A 12,958-nucleotide genomic window follows, 5' to 3' on the forward strand; every position below is an offset into this window, starting at 1 on the left:
ACTGCAAGGGACATGGGGGTCTTTAATTTGTCTTTGGTTATAGTCTCTTACTTAAATGTTGCGTAAGAAAAATAAATAAATATAAATACAAAATATGTAATATTATAAACATTTATAAGAATTAAGAGCGTGTCTAAAACAATCTTCAGTTTCAACAAGGTTTCACGTTTGTTCTACAGAAACAAATAGTAACATGGTCTTATTGTCTTTTCAATCTAAAAACTTCAGAAAATTGGTGTCAATATAACATTACAAAAAAAATTGCGACATCTACGACTTTACACGATTCAATGTTGTGTTTTGTACGAATCCGCCACTATCTTACTATACGTAAAGGGATTTCAATGTTTACAGTTTTGCTGTCGCATTTGATTACAACTGCTTTACTATCGTCTACTTACCAGCAGTTCATATCTGTTCCCGACGTCTCGGAGACAAATTTATGAATTACACATAAATTTGAATATGAAACATTTAAAAGTTCGCGAAAAACGTATACGTATATAAAAATATTAAGATACTTTGGTTTTATAATTAATAATACCACTACAAATGGATCAAGTTCTGCTAATTCTGAAACATGCTTCAATGAATTTCAATATCGGGAAAGGGCAAAATGGAAACAGTATGGTAGTACCGGGTACCCCCGTTGGTATGACCGCATTTAATCTGAACACTTTTTAATTTGTACCCCGCTAATTTGCACATCGTTCAGATTAAAAATGGTTCAAACGTCATCTAGCCCATGGGACGTAGTAAAGTGAAATGGAACGCTGTGGAACGGAGCGCAAAATCAAAACAAAACAGTGAAAGAGGTAACCAGAAATACGGTTCTAGGGTGACTAGATGTTAAAATTAAAAATGAACCCCGATGGTTTGCATGAGGTGCCTTTCAAATTAACGGGGGTGCACTGTATGTGTCGTTTTAAAATTACATATTGCTATTGCCTGTCAAACAATGATCATCCAGAAATGTATATTCAAAATGCATTTAACGCGTTTAGTATCACAAGTGTATGTTTGATACTAAAAACTAGTTTTAACTATATTGTCATTTCTTCTCCATTTTTTTTCGGGGGGGGCCAAGCCCATGTTTCGGGGGGGCCAGGCCCCCCTGGCCCCTCCCTTTTTACGCCAATGAGTATTGCATCGAAAAGCATAATGTTTTTTTTTATTAAAATAAATATTATTTTTGAGAATTTACTAGATAGGCTTGTCTTGTATCAGCAAGTTCGGACATAACTCTTGTATCAGCATGTTTGGACATAAGTTCACTTTTGCTGGCACAACAACCTAATGGTTGAAAATTTTTAGGAATTTCTTAACAGGCGAAATCAGTGATGCATTTTGAACTGAACGCGAGCCAAAAGTGAACGGAGCCCGAGCCAAATTTGCACGAGAACGCAGTAGACAATGAACTTCCGAGCAAGAGCCAGCCGCTGCTCAAGAACGGCCCGTTCAGTTCACAATTTAGATTGGAGCTCTTACGTGAGAAATGAATTAATTGATCGTCTCAAATTTTCATGAACAGAAAAATCATACTGCACTTGCTGTTTTAAATTTCTAAACATAGCTTTGACATAGATTTTTGTCGTGTATCAGTCAAAGTCAATTGGGTTCAGTTTTTGGCTCGCACGGGTTCATATTTTTGAACTGCTCAATGTTCAAGCCTACTTGATCGCTGCGTTTAACAAATTGAACTGGAACGCGAACTGAAAGCGTTCAAATGCATCACTGGGCGAAATTATGTTTTACTCATGCATAATATTATTTGTTCTTAAATGTTTCACGCATTGTGATCGAAACCGAATTATCGTTGAGCAATTTTATTGTGGCAAAGATGTTGTTTCAATATGTTGCTTTGTTATACAATAAATGCAGAGTATTCCAAGTTTATTGATTGCACTGTGAGCATACAAAAGTTAAAAAACTATTCAAGATCGAAATTCCAAGCTCGTCAAAAACATTGTTGAAATCAATGTGCCCTGTGAGCCCTGATCATTCTATTGCCATGAGGCTTTAACTAATATAATAAGGCATCAAAATATACTCATAAGAGAAACTTGCAAAGAAAAAGAGGTCGGAAATTATAAAAAAAAATAATATAAATTCACTATATCTTTAGATGTGACGATTTCACAGCTTTGGTATATTGGGCAAAGTTGTGTATTTTTGTAATATATAGAATGTTGTAGAACATATCATGTTCATAAATTGCACATCAAGCATAGAAATGTCAAAAAACTGATATTTATGGTAAAATAGATGAAATTTAAAAAATTAACCTTGAAAACGAAGTAAAAAATATCAAGTATGTTCAGCAAAGTTGTTGAAAATAAAAAGATCTAAAACTTTGCTGAATCCAAGATCGCCCCAAATTTTTTTACAAAACAATATTGTTTTTTCTCGGGTGCCCTATTTAGTATAATTTAAAAAATATTTTTCATTATTACTCGGGATGCTTATTCAAAACAATGTCCCGAAGACACCTACGCTAAAACGCCTCTAAGAGGATTTCACCGTCAATTTTCAGTTTAGTCCCACTGTGGGACGTCTGTCCAGTGAAGGAAGATACCGTAATCTGGGGTATCATTGATCAGCGGGGTAACATTGATCGGAATGGCTCATCTTGTAAAAAGCTCGTATTGTCATTAATTGATGGATCATTTACAAATCACGAATGATGCTTCTCTTTCTTATATTCATAAGCTCATGTAAGTGAGGATTTTTGCGAAAATTGCGTTTACCTTATGCGTAAATTTGTCAAATTTTCGAAACTATGATTTCAATGGGTAAGGATGACACTACCGAAGATTCATGTCTTACATAAGTTCTGCAAACGATATGAGCAAGGAAAATGCGGTTCTTGCTAAAAATGGCATCGCCAAAAACGATTCCGTTGTCAAAACTTTCTTAAGTATGCTCAATTAGGCAACATTAGCGAATTACTGTAAAGAATATAGAATTCCCTTTGAAAATTGCCTATCTTTAGGCGTATTCCGTGGTTCGAAGTGTTTTTAATTTAAAAAAAACTCAAAAAGTAAATGACTTGTAAGCGTTTGGCCTTCATATTCGGTTTCGGGGGGGCATGATTTAAGTAAGTAACGATTTCAATATTACCGAACGTTGTTTACATAGGTGCTCAATGTTACCCCATATCAGATAAATCAAAAAATCACTTCAAACATTTTTTTAAACATGCTTAAATCTTTCAAAAAACAAAATGCATTATATAGTCACAAGCTATGGGTGGCAGTGCTTGTTTTTAAAATATAAAATTTGCAACATTTAAATTTTCAAACGAAAAATTTATGAAATATTCAAAAAAATTATCAATGTTACCCCGGATTACGGTACCGATAAGTTCATATGCGCGAATTGCGGGGGCAATCATAAGTCCAATTTTTGAGCTTGCCCTTCGCGTAGGCGAGTCGTCGAGGCTCGTGCCAGGCAGATGAAAGATAATATCCGTTACGATAACGATCCTTTCCAGAATTTCCCTGGAGGAGTTTCGAACAATGCTCATTTTTCGGTTAACGATCGCTTGATTAAGAATCATACCCATCAGGAAGATTATAATCATACTCATTCACAAACTAATTTGAATCCGTCGAGTAGCAGTTCGCATCTTTTAATTTCGAATGTATCTACCCAAGGAAAATCTTTTGCCGATATCGTAGCAGGAAATTTGAACCCTCCCCTATTCATACTGTGAGTACCTATTCTAGTTGTTTCAAATCAAATGGAAAAAAAACCCTGCCGCCACAGGAAACTTCTACTCCGTCTCTTTGTCTACTGAGAAATCTAACGGAAAATCATTAGATAATGTACCCACTTCAAGTGAAATGTATGTCTGTGATTTTAATTTTCTAACTGAACAATTGAATCTAATGATTGATACAATGTTCAAAGCCTGAAGCAGTCCAAGTTGATGTAAAATTTACTAATCAAATTGTTATTGGGTTAGGTTTTTGTAATGGATCTAATAAATAATAATTTAAATATTTTAAATTGGAATGCTCGTTTTTTGAATGGTAAAGAGGAAGAGCTGTTTAATTTTCTTACAGCCAATAACGTTCATATAGCTGTTATTACTGAAACATATTTAAAACCTGGATCCAAACTATAGAAAAAATCCTAACTTTTTTGTTTATCGTAATGATTGACTTGATGGGTCATAGGCATATAAAAAATCAACTGTTTTCGTCATTTGAAACTGAAGTTTTTGAAACTTTCAGTTGAAACACAGCTTGGTAAATATACTTTCATAGCTGCCTATTTGCCGTTTCAATGCTCTGGACAGCAAGTTAATTTGCTCCATTCTGATTTGCGAAAAATGACTCGCAATAAGTCAAGACTTTTTGTCATTGGTGACTTCAATGCCAAACATCGGTCATGGAGTAATTCACAAAGTAATTCCAACGGCAGAATTTTATTTGATGAGTGCTCTTCAGGATATTTCTCAATTCGATATCCTGATAGCCCTACATGTTTTCTTCTTCAAGAAATCCATCTACGATTTATTTAGTCTTAACCAACTCTAGCCATCTTTGTATACAATTAGTTACTCATGCTGATTTTGATTCTGATCATGTCCCTGTTACGTTTCATATATCCCATGGAGCGATTCTCAATCCTATCAGCTCCACTTTCAATTATTTTCGAGCCGACTGGAATGAAACATATATAGACTCTAATATTGATGTTGAAATGTCTTTACAAACAAAACTTGATATTGACAATGCTCTTGAAATTTTAACAAATTGCATTGTTGAAGCCACGAGCATTGCAATTCCAAAATGTGAAGTAAAATTTTAATCCGTGATTATAGACGATGATATTAAACTCTTGATCCGTCTTAAAAACGTGAGGAGAAGGCAATTTCAACGCACTCACGATCCTGCTATGAAAATTATATGGCAGGATTTGCAGAAAGAAATCAAGAAACGTTGTTCACAATTAAGAAACAAAAATTTTTCAATTGGTCCCTAGCTCTAAGCCCTTTTGGAAATTATCTAAAATTTAAAAAAAAACCTCAAAAGCCAATACCGGCATTGAAAGAGGAAAACAAATTATTACTAACTAATTGCGAAAAAGCTCAAACTTGCTATGCAGTTTGAAAGCGTTTGAAATTTAGGACATACTCTAGTCCAATTGAAAATCATGTTACTCAGGACTTCGAAAACATTCTCAATCAAGAGAATGTTTTCGAAAATTCCTGAGAGACTGATTTGGAAGAAGTGCGAACTATTATTAAAAAATCCAAAAATATGAAAGCTCCTGGCGATGATGGAATTTTCTACGCCCTCATCAAGAAACTTCCAGAAATTAGCTTATCATTCTTAGTTGATTTATTTAACAAATGTTTTCAATTGGCTTATTGTCCTGACAATTGGAAAAATGCCAAGGTTGTACAAATTTTAAAATCAGACAAAAATCCTACAGAAGCTTCTAGCTATCGTCCAATCAGTTTGCTTTCCTCCATCAGCAAACTGTTTTTTTGGCGTGTTAAAAAATAACAAACTCAATTGAGGAGCACAATCTATATAATATAAAGTATTTTTAATTATAAAATAACCACATAAACTGTTTCATGGGGAAGATTAACTGTTGTATTTGTTATGTGAAAAAGAGCTGAACAACTAGCAATTGATTATATGTCACACGCCATGGATAAAACTAGGTATTAGCAGGAGATTTTTGATTTGTCAATAATGATTTGGCTCGGTTGCAAGATACCGCCCACAAATCAGCCTTCGATTGCATGCCACTCAGGTTGCAACCTCGAGCCGCGTAAAACACCTTTCAGCTTGACGTTGATAGACGGCTTTCGATGGCAGCTGGCGCATTTCTATATTTACACAACACTAATGATGCATCCCGTGGTGGGCGAAACGATGTCACGCACATTTGAATTGATTGATTTGAACAACCTTAGCTGCAAACTGTGGATGATACAAATATTTGCTTGTGACAGAAACTTATAGCTTAGAAGAATTACAGAGGAATTAGTTCAACGTGTTGCGAAAAATTAAAGAATGTTTCAGAATCAAAGCAATACATACTTAAACATTTCAATAGCACAAATAGAACAAACCAGACGTTTGTTTACGCTGAAGACTTGATCGCTGGGTCCCTCGCTGTTGATGACAAATTCATCAAATTTTCATCACGGAGAACTGTTTAGTTATTTAGATTTTATTACTTGCAAATTCGATATGTACGTCCCTTTTGTCCCATAGTTTGTCAGCTGAGTGTTCTGGGGATATATTTCAAGCATCCTTACAAATTTTCAGGTTGACACCATGTCCAAATCCTTGTTAAAAACTATAAGTTTATTGATGTTTACCAATACCACACAAAACACGATTATGGAATTTTCTATTATTTTCATAGAAATAAACATTCCTTAACACAAAAAGCTTCACAACATGTAATTCGACAATAGTTAAGACAAACAATGTTCATTTACATAGGTTGCATTGATTTCTGTGCTCTATTAGAGGGAAATAAAATCGTGTGACACAGTGATCAATTTCACCCTACTGATCAATTTCACCCGAATTTACGGAACTTATAAGTTGAAGAACCTTTAAATTGAAACCATATGCACACGGTTAATTCAAATGTAGGTCCTCCAGCGATATTAGCCCCATTCCAATGCAGACTAATTATATTCACATTATTGCAAGCAACAGCATCAATCTATCATTAGCCGCAATACTAATGCTCTCTAAATTGTGTAAACATCAGTTGCCCTGCCAGAATTTACATTCCAATGAGAAGTGCAAACAAATTTATACATTCCCCAGCCCCACAGGCATTATTGAGAGTGTTCGCGCATACAACATGAATCGATTAAATTACTGTTTGTGTTTACGCAAATTTGTTGAACTGGGATGACAAGGTCTTTTTTATCGAGAACCAAGTTCTCGTTTATCCAGAGGTGTTCACCGATTAACGTTGGTTATTTATTTTTATTTTTTTTTTTAAAGCACGATTGAACCATTCCATGAAGATACATATATGATCTCTCATAATATCGAACTACTTCAAAGGATTGAGCCTTCCCGAAGGGTGTTGGTTTTGAATCCCGACCGGTTGAGGATCTTTTGAGAATGGAAATTTCCTTTTCTTAAAACATCACGCTCACCACAAATTTAAAAGATGGCTAAGAAAGCTCTTAGTTAATAACTGTGGATTTCAGAATATTAGGCTGAGCTGATTTTAAAATACTGAGCTGAGCTACGATCCAAATGAATAAGGGATGGGAGTTTCCGCTTACTCTTGAAGTGCAATTTTAGCAGATCTAATATTATTGATCAACTAGTGGTCCCGGCCATCAAGTAGGCTGTTGAAAAACGCTTTTGATTGTCCCATATGAAATAACAGTTTCATTCGCGCTCGTTTTTCAACTTTCCCGGTGAATTTTCTGGGATTTTTATACACACAAACACGTCGGAACCCTTGACGAACAAAACTGAGAGAGATTCAGTTAGATCCGTTGACTCGTTCGTAAGCCATTTCGTGACATACAAACACCATTCCATTTTTATTTATATAGAAGATAGATGATAACGGCGCCGGCCGAGTCCTTACAGTCAGTTGGGATGGGGAAGGAATGTTAGGGTGTAATGATTGTTGCTTCTAGAGACCGAGAATACCTCTGCATCTCCATAATCACCACGGGAAGGGTGTTTATTAGTGAGGGAGGAAAAGATCTGGGAGTCACCTTTGGTCGGTGATGCGATCCATGGACAAGGGGGAAATATACGACTTATATTTATAGCTAGTTTTGTATTCTTGTCTCGAGAAGTTTTTGGTAGAAGATATAAAAAATACGTCAACATCTATAATGTCGAACAATTCAAAAAAAGTTTTTATTAATAGCGAAAACTGAGAATTACATGTATATATTTTAAATCATATAAAACAGGAAGAATACCGACACTTGAAGTGAAGAACCACACATAGTTTGTTTGAAAATCACATATGAGTATTACTGTGCATTTATGTCTCGAGTTTTAAAAAATACGTCAGCATTCACTATGTCGAACAATTCAAAAGATATTTTTAATTATGTCAAAAAGAGAAAAATATGTGTATATTGAAATTGTATAAAACAAGCATAATGCCGAGACTTTTAGTGACGAACCATACAAAGTTTGTTTTAATATTACATACAAGTTACGCTTTCAAGAAAAAATGTGTTATCATAAGCATGAAACGAACTCACCAGTTGGTAATCCATCCTCGACTGAACACAAATATCTCTTCGCACTCACACAGTGCGAACAGAAAAACTTCTTGGCGTCCCGAAAACAAACAGTCTTGCTTGGGCTTTCCCAAATACCTACCCAGCAAAACACGCGTAAACAACGAAAAAAGAAGTTCTCCGTTGACGAAAACACGGGCGAAACCGAGAACAAAACCTATCCGACGACGCAACAACGAACCATCCTGCTTGGGCTTCACGAAGCACTCGTAGTATTTGCGAGATAGAGTTGTCCAAAAACTCAAGATTTTTCCAGTGTCCAGAGACTAACACTCAAATATCAATCATTGAGTTCTCCTGCCTGTTGAGATCTACTTTGCAAAACTCACGCATGAGATTTTGATGAAAAATCACTTGCCTCATGCCGTCAGAAATGATTAAATCATAAAATCCATCGGAAATCTGTTAAAACCGAATGTTATTGTTTACACTAGAAAGGTTTTTTAAGAAAATGAACAAATAAGTGCTTTGCGTTAAAAAAAACTGTGGAAGTACAAGCCAATTAGTCAAACGGTTGCATGATATTTGAGTTGCGTGAGATACAAATCATGCCTGAAAAATCTCAAGCATAAAAATAAGAATTTGAAATTTTTCAAAACTGTTTTTTTTTTTCAAAACAATTTTTTATAACAATCATAACCTAAACCAGTTGACAGATGTTAGAACTTTTTACGATGCGTTTTGAGTCGTGTAGTATAGCACATCGGATATTAATCCGTTTTTTATTTGGTATCATACTTCTCCTCACCAGTACAAGCCATTAACTTACATTCCCGCAATTTAGGAGCAAAAGGTCGAAAGACAACAGGTCAAAATTGTCATGATTTTTGGTCACCGCCTTCAGGTATTTTCTTTTCAAAATAACTCAGGAAAAAAAATTCTAATATAACTCTGAAAATTTCCTGAATAACTCTTTTGAATATTGATTCCAAATAACTCTTGTGGGGAAGGATTCGACCCATTATTGCTACCGCTGCTTCGTAGAGATTCGTTAGCTATGGCGTCCAATCCAGTGGAATAGCTAGGGTTTTCAAGGCCCGGTGCGGAGTCATATTCTGGGGCCCTTTAAAATAGGGGCTAAGTGTCTTGAAACAAGAAACTTTAGCGACACCATGCATGTAATGGTGTCAAATGAAGCCAAAAGGTTGAATAGGAGTCACGTTTTAATAGAGATTCTTTAGAAACATATCTCAAAGGTTCTTCTTAAATGTTTGTATGGGAATTCCCTATGACGTTACATCAGGTACATGTACTCATTTTTTTTTTTTCATAAATTTGATCAGTATTTAACTCAGATATCTGCTTAATTTTCTTTCAGCTATTATTTTGAAGATTTCTTCAGGAGTTTATTGAGCGATTCCTTCACAAACTTACAAAGGAATTCTTCTAAGATTTTTGTTTGGGATATTTTTAAGGATTCGTTCATATTTACTTTAGTGATTTCTTTGAAGATTCGTTCAAGAATTTCTCAAGGAAGTGATCTTTCTCAAAACTCATCCATTCTTATAAAAATTTCAGAAATCCCCCCGATTTTTTACCATCTCCTCTTATGTTCGTCCTAAATTTCTTTGATATTCTAACTAGAAATGCTTCTAAAAATACTGTTACGGTAAAAATGAGGGGTATACAAATGTTTAAAGCAGCTCGTAAGCTTCGTAATTTAATTCATTTTCTTTAGCTGTAAGAGGATTTATAGATATTAATCAATTACTTCAATTAACAAACCGCACAATCTCAAATTACATTGGCATGATTTTGTAGCTCTCTATTGATTATCCTAGTGCTCAGAATATTTATCTCTTGCTATTTCAATATCATATTTCTCTGTCAAATTCAATCCAAAGTTACAATTTCATTGCTGGTAGTTTCCAATCCCGGGATTCCCGTTTCCCGGAAATGCTTTTCTGTTTCCCGGGCTTCCCGTATTTCTCGGGAATCCCATAGTTCCCGGGAAATTCTTAATCTTTGCTAGACCATCTATATTCAAACAAACACTATCGATTATGTTTGGCCACAGTATGCGTCGTATTGAAGTTCTTCTTTTAGCTAAGTTTCAATAAATTCGGCAGATCAAAACCCCCCATGGAAGTGCCCAAGTAGCTCTGCACCCTACCATTTATTTCTACTAGAGTTTGTATCCTTAGATAGATACGCGTATTTCGATCTCAACTGTAAAGCCGTCTTCAATGTCGTGTACTTGACTTGACTTCGACAGATTTGAGTCCAGTACACGATTACAGTGGAGTCGCATATCTGTCAAAGGATATAAAATCTAGTTGGAATTAAATGGTATGGTTCTAAATGCGGATGTTGCAAAATATGATTTTAACGTTAATGATTTGTTAAAAATGAGCTTCACTATCAATATCCATGAATCCAAGTGATTTTTTTTTTGGAGAAACATAAATAAATAACTTAGAAAAAAGAGTAATTCAGCATTATTTTTTTATAATGGCTACATTCATCAATTTTTCTTCATCGTTGCTCTCTTTGCATTGTTGCAGAAAACTGATTCTCTTTTCGTAACATATTTTTGTGCTGTAGGATGAAATATAGTGATTTCTTGCTTCATTAACAAAAAAACATATTACAAGTTTTTTTCAATTTAACGAAGTTATTAGCGAAGCAAAGGATTGAGGAAACGAAATTGCTCATGTTAGTTAGGCCTTATTGAAGTAACAGTGCAGAATTGTTTGGGTCTTTTTTTCAGTTATTCAAGGGTGTAGAATATAATATGCATAAAATACGAAGAATTTCTAAAAAAAAAGTATTACTAAAAAAATACATTGGAAAAATTTTAGTATGATTTTTCGGATAAATTTCTGCATGATTTTCTTCAACCCTTGAATGAATCCTTGCAAATATTCCATGAAGTATTCTTGTAGTTATCTTTCTCCAATTATTTCTCTAAGATAGAAATAGGTGAGGAAATCGACAGAATTTTTTTGATAGAACCTTTCTAGAAAGTTATGTGAACCTCTGGGAGAATTTGTGGAGTAATCTCTTCGTTGAACTTCTGAAACTTTTGTGCAGTTTATCTAAATATGCTTTGGTAGGTGCTTTTCAAGAATGAATAAAACACTGTGTAAAAATATACGATTAAAAAGGCATGGGGGCCGACTTGATTCAGAATATGGCTCATAATAAAATGTTTGCAAGCGAGTTCCTTGCTTTCTCAGGCTGAAGTTATAGAGGGCCCCCAAGTACTCGATAATTGACAGAATAATGTATTCTTGAAACGAAAAACATTCTTGTATTCTTGAAACGAAATAAACGCTACCTACCTTTATCAATATACTGGATGCTATAGGAGCTCCTACATAATGCCAATTCTGATCTTCTCCAAACCCGATGTTCCCTGGATGTAGGTATACGTTTTTGTTTTAATTTCTACTGATGCTATGATTTCGGAACCCTATCACATCCCCCTAGTTACGCTACTGGTCCAATCACAGAATGACTCATGGCTCAGTCGTGTGCTCGTATTATAATTACAGATTGGACACAAAGACTCCGCCCCTTTAAATTTTGTTAGTATTATTTTCCTCACAACAATAAGATAATCAGCGTTTTCTATTGAATGAGTGTCATTCTTCCAATTTAAAATAAAAAAGGCAAAGTTTCATTTCTGATGATTTTATTATTAACTTGCTTTTCTGTTATACACATTTCCCACTTAAAAATCAATAAGGGCTTGTTTCAACAAATTATAATACTACTGTATTTACTTACACAGCTCATGTATCCTACAAAAATGACAAAATGTCGAGAATTGTTTGCATGGTGAGAAATTGTTCCTTCTTTGAAAAAATATGTGAGACCTTCTGTTCCTCCTTTGGGATACACACATTATGTCACGCTAAATTCCAACTTTTTCGACAAACCCCCCCCCCCCCCCCCCTTTGTCACACTTTTCGTATGAGTCCTCCAAAACTTTTGTAAGGCTTGTCACGCTTGGCTTGACCACCTCCCCCCCTTGGAGCGTGACATTATTTGTGTACGACTCCTTTTGTCTTTTCACCTTCTATTCTTTTGAACTTTGTCATATTCTCTCTCGAAAGGGAAGTGGAGCCGTTGATCGTGAGATGAATTAGCTAAAGGTTAAATTCTCGTTGATAAAGATAGAAAAAAATCTTTTGGTGGTTCGTAGATCTGTATGGCTCAAATGTAACACCAATTTTAAAATGAAAATTTTTTAAGCTAAATTTTTGTAATATATATATATAAATGAAACTAATATATATAGATAAAACTGTATTTAGTTGAGATTCGCTGTAAAAATTGCCGAAATATCTCCTAATAAACTTTAGGTTATCATCAAAAGTGTGTGCATGTTACACCATTGCAGTTTGCTTGCAGCTAAATAACACAGCGAAACAAAAATTACATTATTGCGTGTCTAATGGATCAAGTCATGTGTCTCTAGTAGCTGAATCTGATGCCGTTCTCAGAAATGTTCCAGCACGTCACAATTTCCGACTACTGGTATCATTGATGTTTACATAAAATTCAAAGTATGATTTATCCAGCGTTTTAGTGATTTAATTCACCATACATACCAAATAGAACTTTAACTTTCATTTCAGATACAATTTGGTTGAAAGCGCGCAATAAATTTTAGATTTTTTCAACATGCTTGCAGTCATCATACAAAATTCTTCGTTTCTCTGAAATGGAAAATTA

This window comes from Aedes aegypti, chromosome 3 (genome assembly GCF_002204515.2).
Source record: "Aedes aegypti strain LVP_AGWG chromosome 3, AaegL5.0 Primary Assembly, whole genome shotgun sequence".
NCBI lineage: Eukaryota > Metazoa > Arthropoda > Insecta > Diptera > Culicidae > Aedes > Aedes aegypti.